Here is a 25,180-nt window from a genome sequence, read left to right on the forward strand (position 1 = left end):
AGCAGGTGACAACAAGGACATGGGGTGAAGCCTGTGGCCTGCGTCCTGCTTCACCTTCTCAGGAGCTTTGGGTGTGAACCTGGACACAGGGAGCCCGACCTCTGCTCTGGCCGGACAGTCCCGGCTCACAGCCGTGGGCTTGGCATGTGTTTCCAGTCTGTTTGCTTGATTTGCTTTAACACGAGTTTACCGACATGTTTAAACATACGTGAAAGAAGAACAAAATAGGCCGGGCGCTGTGGCTCACGCCTGTAATCCTAGCTCTTGGGAGGCCGAGGCGGGCGGATTGCTCAAGGTCAGGAGTTCAAAACCAGCCTGAGCAAGAGCGAGACCCCGTCTCTACTATAAATAGAAAGAAATTAATTGGCCAACTGATATATATATAAAAAAAAAAAAAATTAGCCGGGCATGGTGGCGCATGCCTGTAGTCCCAGCTACTCGGGAGGCTGAGGCAGGAGGATCGCTTGAGCCCAGGAGTTTGAGGTTGCTGTGAGCTAGGCTGACGCCACAGCACTCACTCTAGCCTGGAAAACAAAGCGAGACTCTGTCTCAAAAAAAAAAAGAAAAGAAGAACAAAATAGTAAAAGAAACTGCATTTACCCCCTCACCCAGATTCTACAAATCTCAGCTTCTGTCACGGTGGCTTTCTTGTCCTTTTCAGCACAATAGTAGTGCCTCTGTGCCCCTCAGAAGGCCTGGTCTGAACAACTGAATGCAACACTTGAGCCCAGGCAGGATCCTGCACTGGAGGAAAATAATTGCTTTTAACGACATCTCTGGGTCAGTTGATAAAATTGGAACATAAACAGTGAAGCAGAGCCAAGTGTGGTGGCTCAGGCCTGTGGTGCCAGCTACTCAGGAGGCCCAGGCAGGAGGATGCCTGGAGCCCAGCGGGTGGAGGCTGCAGTGGGCTGTGATTGCACCACTGCACTGCAGTCTGGGCAGCAGAGCAACACCCTGTCTTCAAACAAACAAACACAACCAGTCAAGCAGATACAAGGCTTATGTTAAATTACAGAAGTTGATAAAAAGAAATGTGGTTTTGTAAGAATCTTCTTATTCTTTGGAGATACATGCTGAATATTTAAGAATATGGGGCCATGTGTCCCTGCAGGGACAGTGAGGGGCAGCCACAGCTGGGTTGCTCCTGCCCTCCAGAGCTGCTCCTGGGCAAGTGGGTGGCCTCTGGGGGCCATCCTGACCGGATGGGGCTCTGTAGCACCAAATGCAGCGCTTGTGGGTTGGCCTGCAGCAGTCTCCTGCCTGGGGCATCTGTGCACGTCATGGACAGAGCTGCTGCCCACTGGAATGACCCAGAACAAGAGCCCTTGTCCATCATCTTGGGTTTTCATAATGGCCCAGGGTTCCTGAGATTCTGAGGACCAAGAAAAAGATGGCATCTTTCCTTATTCAATTCTGGGTCAGAACTTATCATGTCTGCTCTGATCACCCAATGTCTCCTCTCTACATCAATTAGTGTGCGCCCTCCCCCTGCCATCTTCCTGCACCCCGAAACCACGGGCGTGACGACAGCATCCCTGGCTGACAGTGTGTGCTTCATTTAATCTTCCCAGGAACCCAAGGAGGTAAGTACTATTATCTCATCTAGGCTGCTTATAAAAGGAGAACTAAGGTCGCCAAGCTAGAAAGGGGGAGCTGGGCTTCCAGCACAGGCAGGACGGGAGTGGGGGGAGGCAGTCAGAGCTGCAAGTGCAAGGTGCCCTGCCCCAGAGGACTTGGGAGCCCAGAGGTGGCAAGGCCCACTCTGGAAAGGAGACGCGGTGGGGCGCAGTCCAAGGTTTAGGAATGCCCCTGAGTGTTGGGAGCATCTGGAATAGGGACTTAGGAAGCAAACTTTAAACCCCAGCTTACCTGGTAACTGGCTGGGAGACTTTGGGCAAACTCTTTGACCTTTCTGTACCAGGGTTTCCTCCTCTGTAAAACAGGGGTAATAAAGCCAGGCTCAGTGGCTCACGCCTGTAATCCTAGCACTCTGGGAGGCCAGGCAGGTGGATTGCTCCAGGTCAGGAGTTCAAAACCAACCTGAGCAAGAGCGATATGCCGTCTCTACTATAAATAGAAAGAAGTTAATTGGCCAACTAATATATATAGAAAAAATTAGCCGGGCATGGTGGTGCATGCCTGTAGTCCCAGCTACTTGGGAGGCTGAGGCAGGAGGATCGCTTGAGCCCTGTCCCGACCCGCGGGACCTTGTTACTCGCGGGGGCGAGGGGGACCGTGCCTGAAAGAGATGAGCGAGAGAAAGGAACGAGACCAAGCGAATGATTGTCAAGGTCTACTTTACTTGGATTTTTAGTAGGTTTTATATACAGAAAACAGGGAAGTAGAAACAGAAAAATAGAGTGGGGGAATAATGAGGCTTTCTTGTGGGCTAATCAGCCCCAATCAGCATCCCAATGGCACCGGAAGCTCTTTGTGATGGATCTCTCAACCCCAACCTGGCAGGGGGTTGGGAACAATTGCAGGTGGCATGCCCTGGAGCAAGCATGGCATGGAATGCATTCTTCTTGGAACTACAGCTGGGGAGCTGGGTGCTATTTTCCAGGATGAGGAGGCCCGTGCATAGGGCAAGTCGTTGAAATATGAAGGGTCTTAGTCTCCAACATCTCCCCCTATCTTTATTAATATGAGGGAGATTTACACAGGTTGGTGGAGAGCCTGTCTTAGGCTACGCGATGGGCTTCCGCGACCAGCACCCCAAATATAAGATCGATCTAGCGATCGAAATGTCGGTGAGGCCTCTGTCTTAGGCTATGTAGGTGGCATCCAGCTCCGGCACTTCTGATTATGAAGTGTGCCCCCGGGCATGGACCTACAATATTCCCGTCATGGAGTTACCTCACAGCTGGCGGGGTGTGCACCTGGTACGCGGCATCGCGATAATCCCGTCATGGGCGTCTCCACAGCTTTTGGAACCAACTGCGTTCCATGTCTGCGGCAAGGTCTGAGAAATTTAGACCTTCAGTGGGTGTGTTGGGAGACTCTTCATGGAGGTCTTCTCTGGAGCCTCTTTGTTCTAGCCGTTGGTAAAATACGGAGACCGATTTTTGTGTGGCTGCGTCTACCTGCGACTTGACAAAGTTGGTTAGTTTTTTGAATGCCCAAGGCCCAAAAGTGAGAAGCAACAAGAAACCTATAAACGGCCCTAAGACACTGGGAAGCAATGTGGATAGCCAGGGGGATGTGGAAAACCAATTTTGATACCATGCCTCACTTTGTTTCCTCTGTTTCTTTCTATTTTCAAGGCTTTGTCTAACTCTCTCAATACTATCTTCTACCAGGCCTGTTTTGTCTGCGTAGAAGCAGCATTCTTCTTTGAGTGCTGCACACAAACCTCCCTCTTGGAGGAACACTAAATCTAAGCCTCTTCTATTTTGTAACACTACCTCAGAGAGTGAAGCGAGGGACTCCTTAAGATATTTTAGACCTTGCTGCAGCTCTCGGAGGTCATTATCGATGGCTACAGAGAGCTGTAGGTATTGTTGATTGGAGGTGACTAGAGAGGCTATGCCTGTTCCAGCCCCTGTGGCACCAAGGCCTAGAACAACTGCGAGTGTTATGGCCGTGATGGGCTCTCTTTTTTCCCGGGGCATTGTGGTGCCTCGCTCCCAAAACTGAAGTAACTCATTAGCAGGATGTACAGTGAGTCTGGGAAAGAGCATGACTAACACACAATACTCTCTATGCTCAAGAAACGTTGCAGAGACTACATACGGGGTAAGGCCAGAAGAACAAGCAAAATAGGAGGTGTTAGATGCCTGAATATACTGAAAAGTGGAGTTGACAGTAATTGACTGATTGCATATTTTCTCTAAGGGTGCGGGAGGGAGCATCCTTGGGCTAAGAAGGCAAAGACCTAGGCCTGTGACTTGGCTGAGTGTCAGGCCATCATGGGTCTCTAGACCCCATCTGAGTCTGCTGGTGTCATTAGTAAATAATGGCTCACCAAAAGTAGCGACGCCTTCATAGAAGGGAGGCCGGGGGGAGTAGCATACCCAACATTCCTTATATTCTGAATTATTGGCCTCTCGGATGGTCCTGACAGAGGCGTTGACTAAGGAGAGAATTAGTTCTGCCGAGGAAGGGGGCCCCTCGGGCAGGGTAGGTTGGTATAGGGAGGTGCTGAGCGGAGGAGGGGACATAGTTGGGGAGGAGGGTAGGTCCCTGGAGGGACCGTGAGGTCGAGGTGGGTGAAGGTTGTTATTAGGGCCTAATGCGACTGTAGGACCTCTGGGGAGGCTTTTAATTAACTTGATTTTAAATGTGAGACCAATATCTCTCCCAGATATGTAAAGTCTGAGCCCCCATTCAAATCCCCTGGACTGGTCCCAAGAAGCCTTTTTTCCAGCTTCAGTGAATGAAATTAACAGGGGGTTGCACCACTGGTTGCTACACTCTTTTTTAAAGGGGACCGGACCGCTGTTGAGGTGGTATGGGGAAGGGGATTTTCTTTTAACTGTTATATAGTCCCAGGAGGAGGAGGGCCTCCAGTAGGTATCGCCCGTAGTCTCACAGCCCCAGGAGGCACAAAAGAAGTCGGGGGCATAGCCACATGCTTCAGCAAGAGAACGGTCTCGATGAGCCCCAGGGCAAACATATATAGGGGCCATGGTTAGATAGGTTCTTCGAACCCCAGAGCTACAGCCTGGCCGAGAACTGGTGTCTGGTTCTCCCGTGTTAATGGGTTTTACCTGTGGTGCAAAATGTGAGGACGTGCCCCAATAGTCATGGGCTCCAAGGGCCAACACGCATAGGTCAATTTCTAGTGGATCCCATGGCGTAGTGGCAGAGAGGTGCGAGGAGGAATTGGCAACGTCTCCTGCCTCATTAATTATTTGCCATGTATAGTTGTAGACCTGGTGGATGTTGGCTGCGGTGGTGTTCTTGACTGTGGCCAGAACTAGGCACAGGAGGATCAGCGTCTTCTCTCGGGGAGTCATTGTATTTCTGGAAGAGAACAGAATTAAGAATTCTTCTCAGGGGATTCCCTGGGTGGGTTATATAACTTAATCGCTCTCTCTGGTAGCCATCTGGCATTTCCTGCCTGGGTATCGTAGATGCAGGCATGTCCTTTTCCCCATATGAGGACAGGGTCAGGCCCCAGCCATTTGCCTGTAAGCGGCTCCTTCCATAAGGCCTGTGCATAAGTATCCGTGGTGGATGGGTGCCAAAGGCGGTCGGCAGCTGTTTTGCCGGCAGTGTCAAAGGTGAGAAAATTTAAAATGAACAGGGCATGATTAAGCAGGGTTTTGGAATTACCTGTCAAAGGGTACAAAATTCCTCCTCCCGATTGTAGTTTGGAGAGCATATTTTTTAACGTCTGATGAGCTCTCTCTACAATACCTTGGCCCTGAGGGTTATATGGGATGCCTGTAATATGCTTAATGCCTAACTGAGCACAAAAACTTTTGAAGTTGGAGCTGACGTATCCCGGGCCATTGTCAGTCTTAATAACTTTAGGCTGAGGGAGGGAGGTGAGACAGGCTATAATATGGTTGATAACGTGGCGGGTGGCCTCGCCTGTTTGTAGGGAAGCAAAGATAAATCCACTGCAAGTATCTATAGAGACATGTACATATTTAAGCTTTCCGAAAGGGGGGTAATGAGTGACATCCATCTGCCAGAGCTCCCCAGGGATCAGGCCGCGAGGGTTGACTCCTAGGTGTGGCTCAGGAAGAAGGGTAAAACAAGCCCTGCATTGGCGGACGATTTCTCTGGCCTGTTCTCTAGTAATGTAGAATTTAAGCCTGAGGGTATGGGCGTTGAGATGGTGTAAGTCATGAGCCTGGCGTGCAGCGCAGACAGGATCAACAGTGATATTGTGAACAGCACCTGCAACATGAGTCGCCTGATTAACAAGATTATTTCCAGCTACTAGAGGCCCAGGAAGGCCAGTGTGGGCGCGAATATGGCCTATAAAAAAGGGCGCAGAACGGGAGTGAATGAGCCCTTGTAGTTGCTGGAACATTTGAGTGGTATTGTTGGAGGGCCGAATATGAGGCACAGTTTCCAAAGTGGCGACAGCATGAGCAACATAAGAACTATCAGTATACAAGTTAAATGGTGACTGATCTACGTTTTTGAAGACCGCGACTAAGGCTGCTAACTCAACGAGTTGAGCAGAGGAGAATCTGGTGGGAAAACTGCGGACCTGGCCATTAATGCTATAGGCCGCGGTGCCTGAGGAGGATCCGTCGGTAAAGACTAAGACGGCTCCTGGAATGGGGGAGACTCTTGTTTTCCTGGGAAATATTACAGGTGTCCGATAGAGGAACTGAATTAGTTTATCAGGGGGGTAATGATTATCTAGTTTGCCCTGGAAAGACGTACAGTTAACCGCCCAATCATCATCATTTTGTATTAGCCACCGAATTTGAGAAGCATTATAAGGGAGTATTATGATATCTGGATCCTTTCCAAAGAGCTTAAGGGAGTTTTCTCGCCCCAGGCGAATAATCTTAGCTACTAAGTAAGGGTAGGTGGGGAGGACTTTAGGGGAGGAAGCCGATAGGTGAACCCAAAAAAGAGGCTTGCCCTGCCAAAAGAGTCCCGTGGGTGAAAAGGGGGTGGGGAGGACAATAAAGTACAAGTGGGAATCTGGGGAGAAGTAGCCAATGGCCTGGGCATTTATGGCCTGCTCGACCAAATTAAGCGCTTGCTGCCCTTCTTTAGTTAGGGAGCGGGGAGAGGTTGGGTCAGTATCTCCCTGCAGGATGTCAAATAGGGGTTTTAACTGTCCTGTGGTGAGTTTTAAATATGGGCGAAGCCAATTAATGTCGCCTAGAAGACGCTGAAAATCATTAAGGCATTGAAGAGAGTCTTTCCTGATCTGTACTTTTTGGGAGAGGACCTTATTGGGGAATAATTCAAAACCTAGGAACAGGTGAGGGGGACAGACCTGAATCTTTTCGGGGGACAAGCGGAGGCCTCGAGCTTGTAAGGCCGAGACAACCTGCATAGTAACTTGATGTAAAGTTGCCTCGTCGGCTCCAGCAAAAAGAATGTCATCCATATAATGAATTATATATATTTGAGGATATTGAATTCTAAAAGAATCAATTGTCTGAGCTACATATTTTTGGCAAAGGGTAGGGCTGTTGGCCATGCCTTGAGGCAATACTCGCCACTGGAAACGCGGGGAGGGTCCTATACAATTTACTACCGGAAGACTGAAGGCGAAGCGCTTACAGTCATCTGGGTGCAATGGTATGGAGAAAAAGCAGTCTTTTAGGTCAATGACTATCTTATAGTAGCCTCTGGGGATAGCTACGGGCAAAGGCAAACCAGGCTGGAGTGCCCCCATGGGAACCATAGTTTGATTAACAGCCCGCAAGTCTTGTAGCAGCCGCCACTTGCCAGTCCTTTTTTGAATGACAAAAATAGGGGTGTTCCATGGTGAAGTAGAGGGCTCTATGTGTCCAGCAGCTAATTGTTCCTGCACCAACGCTGTAGCTGCGGCTAGCTTGTTAGATGGGAGGGGCCACTGATCGATCTAGACAGGTGAGTCACTTTTCCAAGTGATTTTATCTGCCTGAAGTGCAGGGGGATCAATGGCCCTTACAAAAAATGTTTTTTGAACCCTAGTCCTGATCTGTCTGATTTAGGGGGGGTGGTCAGGGGTGCTCTTAGTCCCTGACCCTCCTTGCCTAAGCCCTGTCCTGGGAGGAATCCCTGTTTAAGCATTTGGCTGGCTACAACTTCATTGGGGCTACACATAATGACATTCATCTGTGCAAGGATATCACGCCCCCATAAGTTAACAGGCAGGTTTGGGACTACAAAGGGTTGAGTGGTGCCTTTGTTTCCCTCAGGGTCTTCCCATGTTAAAATTTTTGAGCTCTGGAGAGTATTATTAGACTGTCCTATACCTTGCAAGTGCGTAAGGGAAGGCTGTAGTGGCCATGATTCGGGCCAGGCGTCCTGGGCAATAACTGTGGAATCAGCGCCAGAATCAAGAAGGCCTTCAAAAAGTTTACCATCTAACTTTAACCGCAGGGTGGGTCGTTTTTTGGTGATAGCTTGGACCCAATAAAGATCAGAAGAGCCAGGGCAGGAAGCACCTCGGTTAGAGGCGATGGCTGGGAAGGATGTATTAAGGGGCAAGGGCAATGCCTGAGCTAAGCGCTGTCCCTTAGAGACACACACAGGGCCGGTAAGCGCGCTGGCTAAGATGTTAATGTCCCCGGTAAAGTCACTATCTACTATGGAAGGGTGAACTATGAGCCCTGCAAGAGTGGAGGAGGCTCGGCCTAGAATAAAAAAGAACATATTAGCCGGTGGGGGTCCAAATGAGCCAGTAGGCAAAATTTGAACACCATCTTCAGGTTTTAATATTGTGTCGGAGGAGGCACACAAGTCCACTCCGGCACTCCCTGTGGTGGCTCGGAGCAGTCTAGGGGCTGGGGATCTTCTTGTCGGCTGTTCCCCGAGGCCGACTGAAATTGAATAGGACGAGGGGCCCGGGGCTGGCCCCTCAGGCCGTTTCCCGAAAGGGGTGGCAAGGGATTTCTAAGGGCATCGGTCTTAGAACGGCACTCACTAGCCCAATGGTATCCCCTCTTGCAGCGAGGACAGAGGGAGGGGGGCCGAGTTGGCCTGCCTGGTGGTCCACTGAGGCTAGGGGCAGCAGAGGAGGTGGCTAAGGGACACTGTCTCACAAAGTGCCCTGGCTGACTGCACTTAAAACAGCCTCTCTGTGCTGCAGTGCCTTGAATGGCAGCCCCGACCGCAAGCTGCACAGCCTGCGACACCTTATGGGCGAAGGGGTCAGCATCATTACACATTCTAATCATGTCATTAAGGTCTTTGTTTTTAAGTTTGCCCCTGAGGATGGCCTTGCAAGCGCTGTTAGCATTTTCATAGGCCAATTGTTTAATAAGTTTATTATCACCACCCTCCTGTCCGAGGGTCCTCTCAGCAGATTCTAAAAGCCTACCTACAAATTCACTAAAGCCCTCTTGAGCTCCCTGGGTGATTTTTGTCAGGGGAGTGAGAACAGATCCCGTAGAGGGAAGTGTTCGCCAGGCGCCGAAAGCGGCTGCGGCGGTCTGAGACAAAAGCCCAATCGGGAGTCCCCTTTGGCGCTGTTCAGTGGCAAACTTCCCTTGTCCGCTAAGTTTTTCAAGGGTCCAAGAGGCAGAATTGGGGTTTTTTAAATTATTATTAGCCGTAGTTTGACAATGGTCAAGAAAATCGGCTTTCTACGAGAGGAACTGTCCGCGAGAGAGGACTGCCTGAACCAGCCTGGTCCATTCTCCCGGGAGCAGGTAGCCGCCTCCCGAGGCTGCCTCTAGGAGGGAGTAGGTAAAGGGTGAATTGGGCCCATATGTCCTAACAGCAGAATTTAATTCTTTTAAAGTCTTAAGTTTTAGTCTGCGGAACTCAGTGGGCTCTGCAGTGGGCCCCGGGACTGCCTCCTCCGGGGGGTCATCACTATCACTTTCCCTTTCCCTCCCTTCCGTATCCTCATTATCTGAATCTTGGGGCAGGGACTGGCTCGAAGAAGGGGCGGTAAGGTCTCCTCGCCTATTAGACCTGGTAACTACCGGGAATGCTAGGGCTTTATGGGAGGATTTTAAGGATTTTTTATTTAAGGTGGCGTGTGACTGGGCGGTCTCCTGACGTGGGTGGCTAATGAAGACCGACTCTTTAAGCGTATCTTGGAGGGAGGACAAGTCTTTGGAAAGCTGGGCAAACTCTTTTTGAAGTTGTAAAACATCCTTTAATTGCATAACCCTTTGACTTAAGTCTTCTTTGGCACGCAAAAGTAAGGGCATTGTAAGGGGAGGCATTAACGAAGGTGCGCAAATTTGGGGCACGTAAGGAGGCGGCCATTCGGGATTGTGATATTGGGCCGCTTCCTCTCTGAGGGTTGCCTCTTTGGCGGGGTCGAGGGACTCTTGGAGGGGTTGTTTCTTGAACACCGGGTAATTAAATGCATGAGGGGCTGTACCCTCCGGTAAGGGAGGATAGAGGGTCTTGGTGTCTGGCCTACTAATCGGGGGCTCCTCTCTAGATGTTTGGAGCTCAGCTGAGGGGTCCTGAGGGGGCATATTAATACAAACTGAGGGGCAAGGGGAAGGACATGTTGGTCTCTTGAAATTATTAGGAGAAACCGGCCCTTCGGCTGTCTTTAAAGACGTTCCCGAAGCGGACCGCGACACGGGTCGGAGGCAGAATTCTGCTACTGAGAGCAGCTGCTTTTTATTGGGGTCTGAATCTGCCCCTTCAACAATATCTCTGATTAGTCCCCAGTACGAAAAAACAGATACAGGGACGGCATCTGGGCCCTGACTTAGAAGTAAATCATTTAAATCTCTACCTACTTTTTGCCATTTCTGTGGGTGAATCTCAGGTCCACCAATAATAAACCAAGGACAAGCACGATCAATGAACACAAAAAACTTTACTAGATCCTTTTTCTTAACTCTAATTCCTCTCTCTCTGAGTGAGGCCTTAAGATCCTTGATAAAAAGGGCCTCTTTAGACAATGAATGGCCCATCTCGATGGGGTGACAATGTAAAAATTTACTCACCAGACCGTCGACTCTGTGAGCGGCAGAACGAGGGTCTCTGTAGGGTTTCCTTCGGCCGAAGAGCACTCCGTGGCGTCACCTGACAAAAGTCCGTACCTCGAGCCCCACGTTGGGCGCCACTTGTCCCGACCCGCGGGACCTTGTTACTCGCGGGGGCGAGGGGGACCGTGCCTGAAAGAGATGAGCGAGAGAAAGAAACGAGACCAAGCGAATGATTGTCAAGGTCTACTTTACTTGGATTTTTAGTAGGTTTTATATACAGAAAACAGGGAAGTAGAAACAGAAAAATAGAGTGGGGGAATAATGAGGCTTTCTTGTGGGCTAATCAGCCCCAATCAGCATCCCAATGGCACCGGAAGCTCTTTGTGATGGATCTCTCAACCCCAACCTGGCAGGGGGTTGGGAACAATTGCAGGTGGCATGCCCTGGAGCAAGCATGGCATGGAATGCATTCTTCTTGGAACTACAGCTGGGGAGCTGGGTGCTATTTTCCAGGATGAGGAGGCCCGTGCATAGGGCAAGTCGTTGAAATATGAAGGGTCTTAGTCTCCAACAGAGCCCAGGAGTTTGAGGTTGCTGACACTACGGCACTCACTCTAGCCTGAGCAACAAAGTGAAACTCTGTCTCAAAAAAATAAAATAAAATAAAACAGGGATAATAACAATGCCTCACTGGTTATCGGTGAGGATTAGAGAGTCACCCACACACAGTTCAGGACAGAACTGGCTGTTTTTGGAAAAGTGCCACCTCCTGTGCGTTTCTCCCTTAGAGCCTCCAGGTGGCCTGGGGCACTCCCACACTGGCTGAAATCACTTAATGAGCTTAGCCAATAGAGGGTTGCTTAGTCAAGCCATTATCACTTTAGAAGAAAGTACAAAAGGTTGTAAAGGAGAAAGGATAGGTCCAGGTGAAAAGGGTTCCAGAGGCCTGTAGGGCTGTGAGGTCTTTTCCCATGCAAAGAGAAAGGTTTGCAGGACACTGGGTGCCCTGCAGGTGGTCTGGTCACCTTGGGGGTTGGCAGAAGCTGAGGTGAGAAGCTAAACAGCTGGCCTGTGCATTTTACTCTTACAAGGGTCAGCATTTCTCAAAAAAAGGTTTTTTAAAGCGTGTACTACCATTGGACTTTCAAAAAGTATCAAAATTTCGAAGAAAAGTCTTTGTCAAATACTTTACTTTTCTCCAATATGAGTCAGCCCAGGGAATACTTGGCTAAGTGGGTTTCTAATTAACACAGGAAGGGTTTTCTTCAATCTTTAGCTTGAGGGCTTGAAATTTCCAGCAAGGGCAACAGGAAGGGGCCATCCTCAGCAGTGTGTTTAGTTAAGAAGGTTCCTCTTGCCCTGGAGGACTTAAGGTGACCTCTGCAGCCGGCCCTGCCAACAGAAATTTATCAGAAACGGGAAGAGCCGCTGTCCTGCCCCACTCCTGAGCCCCCTGGGACAGGAGCGGGCACCACTGGATGAGATGCTTGCCCACCCAGACTGCTGGGCTCCAGCACCCAGTGTCCCCTCCTCCGGGTCACACTTTTGAGTGCATTGGCCTCAAATGTTCCAAGTGTGACGATGGGCAGGAGGCTCCCCTTACAATGCGGATTCGGTTCAGTAGGTCTGGGGTGGGCCTGAGACCCTGCATTTCTAACCAGCTCCCAGGTGGGAAGTTGCTGGGGTTCAGGGGCCTCACCTGCGAGGTGATGGGCAGGAGTGCATGACCTGGAGGTCATGCCCTGCCCTCTGCCCTCCTGACCTTGCTGCTGCAAATTGCCCAGGACAGTCCATGTCCATCAGAAATGTGGCTGCCAGCCAGTTCCTGGTGCCACAAGTGTGGGCTGGACCACGCCATTCCTTGTTGCTGGTGGACGCTGTTGTCAGTAGAGGCAAGATGGGCAGGGTCTGGGGACAGCTTTATCATGCCAGGGGTGCAGACCCCTGGAGTGAGCTCTCATCTCAGGTGAGCCTGGCCCAGCAGTGGTCTTGGTGGGGAGGAGGGGGCAGAGGTTTCCCCTCCCTCCCCACCCCTACCTTCCATGGGTGCCTCAGCTGCCCAATCAAGTAAACATTTCTTAACCTGCCCATCAGACCAGTTTCCCCAGGTCCTTCCCAACTGGTTTCTACTACAGGGTGTGCCTCCCCCATATGGCTGTGGAAGGAAAGCCATCTGCCAAGAACTGAAACATGCGAGTCAGTGCTGCTGAAGGGACATGGGGCATCGTACTCTTCTACTGTCGTGTGTTGAAAATGTACATACATTTGCCAGGCGCGGTGGCTCACGCCTGTAATCCTAGCACTCTGGGAGGCTCAGGCGGGCGGATTGCTCGAGGTCAGGAGTTCAAAACTAGCCTGAGCAAGAGCGAGACCCCATCTCTACTATAAATAGAAAGAAATTAATTGGCCAACTAATATAAATAGAAAAAATTGGCCAGGCATGGTGGCGCATGCCTGTAGCCCCAGCTACTAGGGAGGCTGAGGCAGGAGGATTGCTTGAGCCCAGGAGTTTGAAGTTGCTGTGAGCTAGGCTGATGCCACGGCACTCACTCTAGCCGGGGCAACAAGAGTGAGAATCTGGCTTCTGGCCGGGCGCCCTGGCTCATGCCTGTAATCCTGGCACTCTGGGAGGCTGAGGCGGGCGGATTGCTTGAGGTCAGGAGTTCGAAAACAGCCTGAGCAAGAGTGAGACCCCCGTCTCTACTACAAATAGAAAGAAATTAATTGGCCAACTAAAAATATATAGTAAAAAATAGCTGGGCTTTGTGGTGCATGCCTGTAGTCCCAGCTACTCGGGAGGCTGAGGCAGCAGGATTGCTTGAGCCCAGGAGTTTGAGGTTGCTACGAGCTAGGCTGCCGCCACGGCACTCACTCTAGCCTGGGCAACAAAGCAAGACTCTGTCTCAAAAAAAAATGTACATACATTTTAAAAGTTAAAGCTGTTTGTTGTCAAGGTAGATGACCAGAAAAATACACATGCAGAAAAAAAGTCCCTGGGTTCTTTATAACTCAAATGTCCACAAAACTACAAAATGCTAAATGTCTAAGAAAGATGAGAATCCGCTACCTCTATTCCTCTATCGGAGGATGCAGTTGTAATTTCTAGTTTTATAAAGTAGCACCCCTCATGGAGCCCAGAATCACTTGGAACATTCTGGAATAAAGGGCAGCGTGCTCACTAAGTAGCCCGTGGGAAGTTCAGCACCTGCCAGCCTCTTTTGCTCCACAGTGATGCAGCACAAAGGAACCTCCTCCCTCCCATCTGGCAGGGCAGCAGGAGGCGAGGCACACACGTTCACCGGAGCACAGGCCCCAGGGGACACCAAGGGGGCACCCAGCAGCCCTGTGAGACTTAGAAGCAAGCACAGCCTCTTCACAGGGGACAGGGAGTGGGACGTAGGCGATTTTTAGGAAGAGTAAACCGTTTTCAGGGGAGATGATGGGCCTGAAGAACGGAGGAGAGCCTGGGACAAAGTGCCCCTGAGCTCCAGGTGTGCCGCCATTCTCATCTGCCTTCCTGCCACGTGCCTCAACGTCCCCTGGCCGATGTGATGTCTGGGGAAGGGGTTCGGGACAACTGAGTATCCTCTCCAGGATCCTGGCTGTCGGTCGAGGTTGGAAGTTCAGAGGACGCCCTTCCTTGGGTGTGCTGTCCCCAGAGGCTCTCACTCTGACATCCAGAGCCGCAGTCGTTTGGGGTGTCGTTTCCTCAGCTTCAGCATTAACAAGCGGACATTTGTAGCAGGCACTTTTCTAGGCCCTTCAAATGTTCTAACTCATTTACTTCATCAACCCTGTGAGAGTCATGAAGGGAATCAGGATATGCCTACCTAATGTGCCAGTTCCAAACGTGGTTTATTTGTGGTGAGACTTTGGCATAAGGATTATTTTGAGCTGAAGAAAATTGAGAAGGAACAGACATAAGTAAGGCTTTCTGCTCTCCCTCTATGTGCCTGAAAGCAGGGCCTAAATTTCCCTCTGTGGAGGGGCCCTGAGTTCTTCTCACACACCAGGTTCAAGAGAACAAAACCTGTCACCAGAGTGAACACTGAGATTAGTTGCTCATACTCAGAAACCTTTACTAAATAATCCTTATCTTCCAGTAGTTTCTCCCACATATATATATTTTTTATTTTAGCATATTATGGGGGTACAAGTGTTAAGGTTACATATATTGCCCATGCCCTCCTCTCCCCTCTCCCATATATTTATCTCTCCACAGTTTATGGCCCCTAGAAGCCTAAAGTTCTTATACTTCGTATTGTCACATCTCCACAGATTACTGTGCTTTGTTAAAATGGTATATAATTCCCTGGGTCTAACTATTTGTACACATAACGAAAAAAGCTTTTTCTCCTGTTATTATGACTGTTGGTTGAATTCACAGATGTTTCAGAAGATCAGGGAGTAGAGGAATGTTTTTTCTCCTTCATAGTTCTTATTACTGTCCTTTAGGAGAGGAAAACGGAGCACAACGACAGGGAGTGGGCCAGGTCAGCTCTCTAGGGGGAGAGCACAGGCAGTCCCAGTCCATTGCCATGTGTAGTACGCTGCTCCTCAGCCAGGCCAGCTCCACGTCACTCATTCACGTCACAGATATAAACACCTCTGTCTTAACAGTCTTTTTGAGGAATATCCAACAATGGGATATTATTCGGCCACAAGAATGAATGACATATCAATATATGCTACATATGAACTTTCGAACATTATGCTAACTGAAAGAAGCCAGACACAGAAGACCACACGTTGTATGATTCCGTTTCGCTGAAGCGCCTAGAAGAAGCATATCCATAGGGAGAGAGTAGATTCCTAGTTGCCAGGAGCTGGGGGAGGGTTCGATGAAGAGTGACTACTTTTTTTTTGAGACAGAGTCTCACTTTGTTGCCTGGGCTAGAGTGCCGTGGCGTCAGCCTAGTTCACAGCAACCTCAAACTCCAGGGCTCAAGCAATCCTCCTACCTCAGCCTCCTGAGTAACGAGGACTACAGGTATGTGCCACCATACCCAGCTAATTTTTCTATATATTTTTAGCTGACCAAGTAATTTCTTTCTATTTATATATTTTTTTTTTGGGGGGGGGGTGACAGAGTCTCGCTTTGTTGCCCAGGCTAGAGTGAGTGCCATGGCGTCAGCCTAGCTCACAGCAACCTCAAACTCCTGGGCTCAAGCAATCCTCCTGCCTCAGCCTCCTGAGTAGCTGGGACTACAGGCATGCACCACAAAGCCCAGCTAATTTTTACTATATATTTTTAGCTGGCCCATTAATTTCTTTCTACTTATAGTAGAGATGGGGGTCTTACTCTTGCTCGGGCTGGTTTCGAACTCCTAAGCTTGAGCGACTCGCTGGCCTCAGTCTCCCAGAATGCTAGGATTACAGGCCTGAGACACCACAACCGGCCAAGATTGAATACTAATGAATAGGGAGTTTCTCTTTGGGCTCAAGAAACTGTTGTGGAATTAGTTGTCACGGTTGTTCAAATTTAGCAATATATTGACAATTGAGGAATTGCATTTGTAAAGGTGAATTTTACACTATGTGACTTATATCACAAAAATTAAAATAAAAAAATGTAATAGCTTTTGAGGACTCCCAATAATCTGGCCTAAAAAGAATATTGAGCAATTTAGTAAACCAAGGACGGAATCAGAAATCTCCATGGTCGGCTCCTTTCAGTTCTCAGTTCCTCGCGCTCCGGCCCTCAGCGCCCCAGTCTAAGAACAGGCTGGGCTCAGCTGAAGCGTCACTCCTCCAAGAAGGCGCCCCAGCCTTCTGCCCCAGTAGGTCCACCGCCACCTGGGTAGCCCCATCCCGACACTCACCACCTGGTAATGTGCGCAGGGTCCGGCTTCCTCACTCAACTCTGTGCTCCATGAGGGCAGGCACGGGTTGGGTCATTCACGGCTCAGCCCTCTGCCGCCACCTCCAAATCGGAGGAGGCGCTTACAAATCCACTGGACAGGGAAATAGGGAATAAGGGCCCCAGATGCAGAGAGGGCCTGTGGGTGGCAGAGGCCCGCTGCTTCCCCAGGGGTTCTTCCCCGTCAGGGTGGCAGCTGAAGCCAAGCCCCATCCTCCATTTATTTACACAGACGGGAAGGGGACCTTCCTGAGTCTGTTTTATGGGAACCTTTTGTTATTTACTCCAGACAGTGCACGTGCCTCATGCATCAAGCACACAGCTGGCTTGTCTCTCATGTGAATGTTAGAACTTCTCTTTCTCCGACTTAAAGTTTTGAGCGGTCTTGGATGTTGTCTGGGGGGACCAGGCGCAGCTGTGATCTGCAGGGAGCTGTGTTCTCAGTGGCCATCAGCTGTGGACCCTGTTCTTTTCTCTCTTTTTTTTTTTTGAGACAGATTCTCACTCTTTTTTTTTGAGACAGAGTCTCACTTTGTTGCCCAGGCTAGAGTGAGTGCCATGGTGTCAACCTAGCTCACAGCAACCTCAAACTCCTGGGCTCAAGGAATCCTCCTGCCTCAGCCTCCCTAGTAGCTGGGACTACAGGCATGCGCCACCATGCCCAGCTAATGTTTTCTATATATATTAGTTGGCCAATTAATTTCTTTCTATTTATAGTAGAGACAGGTCTTGCTCTTGCTCAGGCTGGTTTCGAACTCTTGACCTTCAGCAATCCGTCTGCCCCCCTGGACCTCTCAGAGTGCTAGGATTACAGGTGGGAGCCACCGTGCCTGGCCAGAAGTTTTTATATTTCACAGGAACATTTAAATGCTTGGTAGGAATTTGTGATTCATAAACAGAGGAAACAAGGCAGGATGTCTTCGTATGTGAAACTTGAAATCATATTCTGCTTCCATTTCGTATTTTTTCCACTTCTAAAATTAAGAGAGGCTGGGCAAGATGGCTCCTACCTGTAATCCTAGCACTATGGGAGGCTGAAAGAGGAGCCAGGGCCTCCTGGCCTTGGGGCCAGGAGTTTGAAACCAGGCTGAGAAGCACAACTAAACCCCCTCTCTACAAAAAATATAAAAATTAGCCAGCCATGGGTGGTAAGTGCCTGTAGTCCAAGCTAGTCCAGAGGCTGAGGCAGGAGGATCACTTTAGGCCAGGAGTTTGAGGTTGTAGTAAGCTATGATGATGCCACTGCACTCTAGCCTAGGTGACCAAGTCAGACCTATCTTAAAAAAAAAAAAAAATTAAAAGGGCATATGGTTTACTTATATTAATGAATAATGATTAAATTAAGGTAACTGATTCTACTCGTGGAAAATAGAAACCAAAATCAAACTGCAATAAAATTTGTCAAAGGGCAAGTTGCTTTATATGAGTAAACTAAAAATGAGAAATGGTTTTGATAAACAGGTGAGCCTACATGATAAGGAAAACCCCCATCTATTACTTGACACCTCAGGCACCTGAGATCCCCACCCCTCAGGGAAGACCTGCATCAGCATAATACTAACCTATTACCTGGTCCATCAGCATAATACTAACCTATTACCAGGTCCATCAGCATAATACTAACCTATTACCTGACACATCAGCATAATACTAACCTAATACCTGGTGCATCAGCATAATACTAACCTATTAACTGGTGCATCAACTACCCTATTACCTGGTGCATCAGCATAACACTAAACCTATTATCTGACACAGCAACTAACTTACACCTGATACCGCACACCTCAGACCACCCCAACTCAATAAAATTGGGAAAAATCGAGTAGCTGGAACTCAGAATATGGTGACTAGACCCCTCTGAGCCTGCCAGCGAATAAACTTTTATTCTCTGACTCAGCCTGTGCCACTTGGTTTGTCCTTGGAACCACCTGCTGTAATGTCCAGGCATTCCACCAAAACCCACCTGTTTCGCTTATCCTGCTCCTAAACTTTTTTTTCTTTTGATATCTTGTGATATTCAGACTTGCTCCTAAATTGAGTAGCTACTAATACTCACAGCTGATGAGGTGATTTTGGGTCATACTTCTGATTGGCTGACTACCATGTAAATAAAGTAACTTTTGGGACATACTTCTGATTGGTTGACTACCATGTAAATGAAGTAACTTTTGGGACATACTTGTGATTGGCTGACTACCATGTAAATGAAGTAACTTTTGGGACATACTTATGATTGGCTGACTACTATGTAAATGAAGTAACTTTTGGGACATACTTCTGATTGGCTGACTACTATGTAAATGAGGTGACTTTTGTGAAAACTTGCCATTGGCTAACTGTAACCCCCAAAAAGGTATAAAACTAAAAGAAAACAAAAAAGGGGCACTCAAGAGTTTGGTGGCACATAAGCCTCTCTGAGCCTGCCAGTGAAATAAAGCTGACTCTCCAAGTCTCCATGTGCAGCTGGTGCTTTTCTTGGGCCAAGAGCTGTTTGTTCACCTGCCCGAACAGTAACACTTGCTGTAACATATAAAGATTTATTATTAATAAGCTACAGTGACCTGTTAGGAATGACAATCTATCAACACATAAGAGAAGCACGTACCATTTATCAGTAATGCTGGGTGTTCGAGTCCCCAGTTGTAAAAGTTTAAGAAAGAAATAAGCATAAACATAACTAACAAATCCTATGCAAGTGGAGGACTTGGAGATTGAGGTTGCAAGTCAGACAGCTCAACTTGGAGGAAGGATCTCTCATCTATTTGCTCATCAGCTTGGGCAAAACTCATAACCTTATATCCCAGCTGGTTCAGGTGTAAATAAGGAATTGTCCCTTCTTACCCTTTCTACCTTGAACTGACCCCAGTCTCACCTGTGAAAGTACAGATCCTTACAGCCTCAAAGGAGTTGGGCAAACTAAAGTAAGGCAATAATGAGCTGAGAATGTGCTAGGGACTGCTAAAAAGACCCAGTAGGAAAAAAAGGAGGAGGGAATAAGGAGACTTTTCCTCTCAAGCCCCAGGCCTGCTCACAGGAGCCATGGGAATTCTCCTGGATCACTAGATGCTAACACTGTAGAGCCAGGGTGCTTCCCGCACATCACCTAGTGCGGTCTCCCACTGCTGGGGATCAAGTTGCCCCCAGAGAGGACACAAAGAAACCTGCAGTCCCTGGGTCCTCCCAACCTGCTAAGCCTTTTGAATTAGTGCCTTTCCCACAACTCTCCGGAGAATCACAACCTGCTATAGTTTGCACGTAAAAAACATGAAAGTAACTTCACAACACACAGAAAAACACTGGCAGGAGTCATGCCAGGTTATTAGACAGTGATTGTTTTGGAAGGTGGGTTTACTTTTCCTTTTACATTTAAGTGCTTTTGTACTTGATGTCTGTGTTTCAGTTTCTCCATGTGGACCAGGTCATGACAATTAAAGCACTTAAAACAAGGCTGGGGCCAGGCGCGGTGGCTCACGCCTGTAATCCTAGCTCTCTGGGAGGCCGAGGCTGGCGGATCCTTTGAGCTCAGGAGTTCCAAACCAACCTGAGCAAGAGCAAGACCCCGTCTCTACTATAAATAGAAAGAAATTAATTGGCCAACTAATATATATAGAAAAAATTAGCTGGGCATGGTGGCGCATGCCTGTAGTCCCAGCTACTTGGGAGGCTGAGGCAGGAGGATCGCTTGAGCCCAGGAGTTTGAGGTTGCTGTGAGCTAGGCTGACGCCACGGCACTCACTATAGTCTGGGCAACAAAGCGAGACTCTGTCTCAAAAAAAAAAAAATTGCAGGAGTGAACTCCAGCCATCACTCTTTAAAAATTTCTGCCAAAGGCCAGGCGTGGTGGCTCATACCTGTAATCCTAGCTCTCTGGGAGGCCAAGGTGGGCAGATCCTTTGAGCTCACTTCGAAATCAACCTGAGCAAGAGCCAGACCCCATCTCTACTATAAATAGAAAGAAATTAATTGGCCAACTAATATATATATAGAAAAAATTATCTGGGCATGGTGGCCCATGCCTGTAGTCCCAGCTACTCAGGAGGCTGAGGCAGAAGGATTGGTTGAGCCCAGGAGATTGAGGTTGCTGTGAGCCAGGCTGACGCCACGGCACTCACTCACTCTAGCCTGGGCAACAAAGTGAGACTCTGTCTCAAAAAAAAAATTTCTGCCAAGATCATGTATTATTTCTTGGTTAAAAACAATTTTTGTTTTTGACACAGAGTCTTGCTTTGTTGCTCAGGCTAGAGTGAGTGCCGTGGCAACAGCCTGGCTCACAGCAACCTCAAACTCCTGGGCTCAAGCGATCCTCCTGCCTCAGCCTCAGTCCAGAGTAGCTGGGACTACAGGCATGGGCCACCATGCCCCGCTAATTTTTTCTATATATATTAGTTGGCCAATTAATTTCTTTCTATTTATAGTAGAAACCAGGTCTTGCTCTTGCTCAGGCTGGTTTTCAACTCCTGACCTGAAGCAATCCGCCTGCCTAGGGCTCCCAGAGTGCTAGGATTACAGGCATGAACCACCAAGCCAGTTAAAAAATTTTTAAACGTTTTACTGATCATTGCCTGGAGCAAACATCTCCTTAATGGAAAAATGTTCATTTTAATTTTTTTTTGAAAGAGAGTCTCACTCTGTTGCCCGGGGTAGAATGCTGTGGCGTCATCCTAGCTCACAGCAACCTCAAACCTATCAGCTCAGGCTGATCCTCTTGCCTGTGCCTCTGGAATATCTGGAACTACAGGCACGCACCACCTCGCCCGGCTACTTTTTTCTATATATTTTTAGTTGTCCAGCTAATTTCTTTCTATTTTTTTAGTAGAGACCGGGTCTTGCTCTTGCTCAGGCTGGTCCCAAACTCATGAGCTCAAAGGATCTGCCTGGCTGGACCTCCCAGAGTGCTAGGATTACAGGCGTGTGCCACCTAGGCGGCCTACTTCATTTTTTTGTTGTTGTTTGCCTCCCCCAAATCCATACCCCTAGTTTGAAGTAGCAAGTTGCAAACTAAGAGATTAATTTGAGGTGTGTGCCTTTACTTTTTCCATCAAAATCTTGGAATCAAAACCTACAGGTACTTTCCAAGGGCGACACCGCCCGCTTCTGGGGTTAAACCCACATAGTCAGGAAAGGCTTAGGGTTGTCAGCCTCCAGCCTTCCCTGAGGAAGCACTTGCCACCCCGGAGGGCAAGGACGCCGAACGCCGCGGTTAGAGCGCAGGGGGGAGAACATGGACGCGCCCTCCTCCCTCGGGGCTACCAGTCCCGCGCCTGCGCGCCCTCAAGCCCGGCCGCGGCCCCCGAGTCCTTTAGGGCACTTCAGCAACAAGGAACCAGGGAAGGGAAGGAGCGCCGCACAGCGCCCCACCCTGCGACGCAGCTCGCGGTTCCGATTAGTCCGGCTCCGGCCTTGAAATTCCGCACCAGGTCGCTCGAGACCACGAGCCGCTCCTCAGTCCCTCGCCGAGCTCCGCGCTTTCCCTCCAGCCCTTTGTGTCCCGGCTCACGGCGCAGGAAACGCGGGAACGGGCGCCACGCTGTGCGCCTGCGCAAGGGGGCGGGACACACGCCCCGCTCGTCACGAGTGGGCGTGGTTCCTTACTGCCCCGCCCCCGGCCGCCATTTCGTGCTCCGGCGCCTCGCCTGGGCCCCGCGTGATGGACGCCCGGAAGCCAGGACAACAAAGGCCCGAATTCAAGGGCTGGGCGGGCTCCATGTCCCCGCGCTGCCAGCCGAGCGAAGATGGGGCGCCTAGGGTCTGCGGCAGGGCCAGTGTTTGGGAGAGGATGGGCGCCTCTTCCTCCTCCGGATGGCCCTGGGACCTGGCCCTGTGCGTGTGCACGCCGTTAGCGCGCACTGGCCCTCGCTGCCCACACAAATACGCGTTTGCGCTGTCCCGCGTGCACGAACCTGGGGGTTTCCACGTATTCGTGTGTGCACGACCTCGAGGATGTCCCCGGACCCGAATATTTCCGCAATTGTGTTTGCACTGACTGGTCATTCTCGCAGGTCCCTGTGGGCAGACTGAGCGTGCTTACCTGGGTCCCCTGGATGTGCACAAACCAAGAGCGCAAGGCCCGCTCCTCAGTCTCTGGCCTGCTCCACCTATCCCATTTCTGGCCTGTTTTGGATTCATTTGCTCTTGCCTTGTTCACATGCAAAGCTTACCCAATAGCCCACCACCCTGTGCAATTCGTAGCCTTGCCTTCCTTTTTTTCTCCCTGACTCTGGTCTTCTGCCATTCGCCCAACTGACCCAACTTTGCACGTGGCGACAGTGACTTGGAGACTGTTGCCAGTGGGTGAACTATCAAGAATAAGGCGGTTAGGGAACATCATGATGCATCTGGCTTGCCAAGTCAGAAAAAGCATCCTGGGAGAAGCCAGGAGGTGAAGCCACTGTGCTTGGCCAGGGCCTGGCATACAGGGATCAGGGTCCAGGCCCAGGACAGCCTGAGGACTACATGATCTCCAGGCATTTAATGGCCTGGAGAATGAGAGGACAGGGGCTCCAAGCAGAGGGGCTGGTGATGGAGGGGAGGGTGGTGGGGAAAGGGGACCTGTTTGTGGTGCCCAGGGGCAGAAGAGGGGCAAACACCTGAGTGAGGGCTCAGCAGGGACTGGCCTCCCCAGGGAGCAGTGGGGAGGAGGGGCAGCTTGGTGTGCACAGTGTTCTAAGGTTCACTGCCGCTCTGGCTTCTATATTCAGCACATGGCTCTCCCCAGGAAAGGGACCCAGCCTCCAGTCTCCAGCCCGGCACCACCTCTGGGGGTCCGGATGCAGGGAGACAGGGCTGGAGTGACCACCCAAGTGCCTGGGTGGCCCTCTTTCTCCTTCCCTCAGAGCCTCCTCATCCCTGTACCTTTCTTACGGGATGGCTGTTCTCAGGTTATGCTCCTCATTATCCATCTGCTGTCACATGCCTCTGCCATTGCTGTTGCGAGCCCTCTCCACAGGCCCCCAATATGTCACGGAGCCCAGAGCCCATTGGAACATGTGTCGTGAGGGAGCATGGCTCACTTTGGGGGACATCTTTCTCCTGTAGGCCAGATCTGTTCCATCTAAAGTGAAAGGCTTAATTCTGTCGCCCAAAAGATGCTTTCTGAGCCAAAGTGTGTGAGGCGTGTGTCCAGTCCAGGGATAGAGTGGCCGTGGACACAGGTCCTGCCTCTAAGGAGCTCAGAGACCCAAGTTGCAGGACTTCAGGCTCCAAAAGAGGCGAAAGAGCATGACGCTTGGCATAGTGATCCTGAAAGTCTGCACACCGTGGCCTGCCTTCACTGTCCCGGACCCCAGGCATCTCCAGCTAGACCAGGAGAGGGGACAGGGATTGCATGGTGGCATCTCTTCCCCCTTCCCTCTTCACCCCACCCCCCTCCAAGGGGTGAGCTGCTTCCCTGTCTCTGAGGCATGGTGCTGGTCCCCAGCCCATGGTGCCAGGGGTCAGAGGGAGCTGACCACTCTGCCAGGGGCACCAGCTGGGTTTCTTCACCTAAAGGGGCTGTGGGCACAGGGGAGGCCTCAGCACCAGGCCTGGGCAGCCCTGGAGGCCTGTGAGCAGGTTGTTCCTGTGTCACTCAGGCATCAGAACCGGTTGTGCCACTTTGATCCACCAGCAGGGCCAAAGGCTAGAGCCCCCAGGAGACTGAGCCAGAGATCTGATGTAAATAAAGTCTGCACAACCTGGAAGCAGGTGAAGTGGTCTCACCTCCTTTCTTGCTGAACAGGCAGGTTACATACTTTTCCCAAACCCCCCCAGGACCTGGGTGATGTCATCGTCCCTTAAGGGCCATGCTCAGAAGCACAGGGCTCCAGGTGCAGCTTCCCTTCCAGCCCTGCCCCTGAGCAGGGGCCAGAGCTGCCCCCTCTGAATGCCATGCTGGGCATGGGGCCTGTGCCCAGGAAACACCTGGTACAGAATTTCCCTGCCCTGGAGAGTAAACCACGGGCACCTAGAAGCTGCCACCCTCAGTGGCTTCTGACCTCCAACGGGGCCACATTGAAAAGAGGAGGGGTCTCTGGAGAAATGAGACTGTGCAGAAGAAGAAATGCCACCTTGTGCCTGCTGACCTCTGCAGGGGTCTGTGGGCTTGTTTGGGGCCTTTGTGCCCATGTAAATAATTGATGGAACATTCCGGAAGGAATGAAGGCCGGCCACGGGAGGCTGGCCTTGCCTGCCAGAAGGCAGGTTGTAAAATGATTCCCCTCTGAGCAGTGGCTGTGGGGTCAGGGTGCCTCGGTCACACCCAGGGAATAAGACATTGCTCTGGGCTCCCAGGGAGGGACCCGCTGGGCTGAGCATGCTCAGTGGCCTCTACTGAGTGGGTGGGAATCTCCAGGAAGATGATCTTCCCGGCCACCCAGAGATCCAGCTCCCAGTCTCCTGTGTGTGGTGGTTCTGAGACCTCAAAGCCCATATTGTGGTTGTCCCCCTGTGTCCTACCCTCCCCCCTCAGCCCTGGGAGCAAGGCATCCCGCTGCCCAAGCAGCTTGCTGTGAAAGAGTGTGGGGACAAGGTTCCTGGGCACTGGCCCAGCCAGGCAGCACCGCAGGAGGCCCAGCAGCTGGCCCAGGCCCCACTTCCCTCTCCCAGCTGCCTTCCCAGTCCTGGGGCCAGTCCCCACCCAGGCCTGAGGGCGGGTCCCCCTGGGTCCCACCTCCCAGCCCGGTTGCCTGGGAGGCGGCCTGGGCGGGGACAGAGGGAGGAGGGAGCAGCCACTGCCCAGAGGCTGTGCCGGCCCCCAAGGCACAAACATTTCCTTATGTGGTGGCTCTGAGAGCCTGGGCTG

The 25,180-nt window shown here is 50.5% G+C and overlaps 1 long non-coding RNA gene across 1 annotated transcript; it reads right to left on the reverse strand.

The window, feature by feature from the left end:
- Positions 1–2,245: 2,245 nt before the first annotated feature.
- Positions 2,246–10,636, reverse strand: LOC142872393 (uncharacterized). Its single transcript, XR_012920642.1, has 3 exons — positions 10,557–10,636; positions 4,713–4,968; positions 2,246–3,092 (listed from the first exon to the last, which is right to left on the reverse strand). It is a non-coding gene; the product is annotated as an uncharacterized LOC142872393 (long non-coding RNA).
- Between the last annotated feature and the right edge of the window lie 14,544 nt (positions 10,637–25,180).

This window comes from Microcebus murinus, chromosome 8 (assembly GCF_040939455.1).
Source record: "Microcebus murinus isolate Inina chromosome 8, M.murinus_Inina_mat1.0, whole genome shotgun sequence".
NCBI lineage: Eukaryota > Metazoa > Chordata > Mammalia > Primates > Cheirogaleidae > Microcebus > Microcebus murinus.